This window comes from Lepisma saccharinum, chromosome 1 (assembly GCF_977018435.1).
Source record: "Lepisma saccharinum chromosome 1, izLepSacc3.1, whole genome shotgun sequence".
Lineage (NCBI taxonomy): Eukaryota > Metazoa > Arthropoda > Insecta > Zygentoma > Lepismatidae > Lepisma > Lepisma saccharinum.
This window is the reverse complement of record NC_139229.1, coordinates 69,808,855-69,811,520: the sequence shown is the minus strand read 5'-3', so window position 1 is coordinate 69,811,520 and position 2,666 is coordinate 69,808,855.

Below are 2,666 nucleotides of genomic sequence, written 5' to 3'. Positions count from 1 at the left end.
AGGGAAATTCCAGAACATTCAGTAAAAAGACATATCAGAATATGCCCGGACAAGAACTTTCCTTAGAATGAGACATTTAAAATAAATGCAATAGGTTAGCTGGAAAGAAAAGCCGGCAGTGGACTACAGCCTGCAGGGACAAGATATCACGCAAAAAATAAACTATGCATTGTTTTGGAATAAATGTATTCTTCTATCGCGTATTTGATCTCTTGCTGTCAAATCAAATTAACAGCTTTGGTGTATAATATCAAAAGATGCATGAAAACACAGCGTTTCATGGGCCATCTGCTACATTCTACGCATAGCTTTCAACCGCTCGTGTCCGCTTGGTGACGTCACAAGCTCTAGCCAATAACGTGCAAGTCGCGGAGTGGCCCCCCCTGGCAAAAAGATGTAAAGAAATGAAATACCGCAGGAACATTACACGGTAAGAGTAGGAACACTGTCAAAAAATCACTGGTCACATGTCCACCAGTACGAGTTTATGTGTAATGTTCTTCATTATCTTATTACTTATACATAGTTTATTTGTTTCATGTTATGAAAATAATGCTTGATCTAGTAAGTTATAAGTTTCATACCAGTTTCATCTTATTTGCAACGTTGCAACGTAGGATTGTATGTATTATTATTGATGGTTCATTCGGTCCTCAGATAGAGGACGAATTGTAGTTGCTTAGCAGGCCTACGGCGCTGTAGCAGTGCGAGTAGGGCATACAGTGTTGCCAGGTCTACTGATTTCGCAGGAGATTTCCTGATTTTCAGCACGATCTACTGATCTCCTGACAAGTTTCAGGAAAATGGGGAAATCTCCTGATTTTTTCCTTCCTTAATTATTTATAATGAACAATGTTTAAAAAATCGAAAGTTGATTTAAAATTTACATATTCAGCTGATGGAATGCAAAGACCCATGAATATTCCGCAGAGAGAGAGAGAGAGAGGTGGGGGAGGAGTGTCATACCAGGTTTGATGACACTGGGAAAGACGCGCGGCTTCTTGAGCCCTTTGTGCATTGCGAAATATGATCTGTGATTGGGAACTCCAAGGCGGGTGTCCTAACTTTCCCCATCTGGTGAGGTTTTGTCAAAGGGGAGGCAACGGGAAACTGGTTACAACTAAATACCAATGTTGCCACCCACACATACGAACAAGTATTCAGTTTTATGGTAATGTTTATTGCAAATGCTAGATACAGGTTCAGGTTTTTAACTCTGATAGAAAAGGGAGTCCATATTGCGAATGCAGCCAAAGGTTATGGTTACAAAAGCTCTTAGTAAACTGTCGATTGATTGGTTTGGTTTATTTTACTTCGCATTTCTGCCACTTTTGGCTAATCGCGAAGACGAGGATGAGTAATGATATGATAAAATTGATGAAGGGACAACCATGCCCAGGCCGAGATTCGATCCCGAGACGGGATCCCTGATCTCATAGAGCTGTGCTAACCACTCAGCCACGGAGGTTGGCTTAGTAAACTGCTGTTGCATACTTATACTACAGTTATACGTAGCAGTTTTATTTTTCTTATTCATCTCTTAACTTAGAAATAATAGTTCGTGTTTTTATAGCATTGTTTTTTTAAGCTATAACTGAGCGTAACTACTACGTACTACAATTGGTCTTATGTCCCTTTATACTCAATCAATACTGTGGCGGTAGAAATTCTCTTTTCCGATTTTATACCAGGTAATCCTCGAATGCAAAAAGCTGATTTAATTTACATTTACATTGTCTGGAGTGACTGGGAAAAAAGTTGAAGAAAAAACCTGCGACTTGTCTGTAACATGGGTGCCGGGTTCGATTACCAGACTGGGTATGGGTTCTCTTTGTGAGTGTCCCTTCGTCAATTTCATATTTGCGATTAGACAAATGTGGCAGATGCGAAGAAAAATAAATAAAATCAATCAATCAATCTGTCTACTACTGGTTACCTTCCGAGATTGAAAGAAAAGTTTTAATTCAAGGATATTTCGGGGGTTAAGGCATTATAGCCCTTTTCCATTACCGTTAATGCGAGTATGCTTTGAATGTGTTGTTAAAAAAAAAGTGTGGTCTTTCTTACATCCTGTAACTTTGGCTAGTTTTAAATGTAAGGTGTTATCAGGTATAGCATTTAAAAAATATATCCTCGAACACAAAAATCACGAAATCTTCCCATAAACTTTTAATCGCCAAGTACATAAATCCACGCACAGTCACTACAATTTATTTTAGAATATTTGTGAGATGGACAGAAAATCGAGGTCGGATTTTCTCCAGTAATGTCACTGGTTTTTTCGCAATGTGTAGGGGCAGAGCCGGCTATTAGGGGAGGCAATTCTTGCACCCCCCTCAGCTTTGGCACCCGATCATCGACACTGGTTTGGGGAAACTGTACCTTTACCTCAGGTGAATTAAGGGGGTGTGGTTATCGTACCCTTGAAGTGCTAATTCATAATAAAATTTGTATTAACATAACAGTAATAAATTTATCTTTTGACATCCAAAAATTAATAATTAACGTTCAATAATGATAGTAGAAAGCTTTGCCCACTCTACCACCCCCACAGAACGTTGATAATCCGCTATTATTAGTTCTTCTGATTTTTTAAGCAGATCTCCTGATTTTTCAGGGGACAATCTCCTGATTTTTAAAAATCTGACCTGGCAACGCTGAGGGCA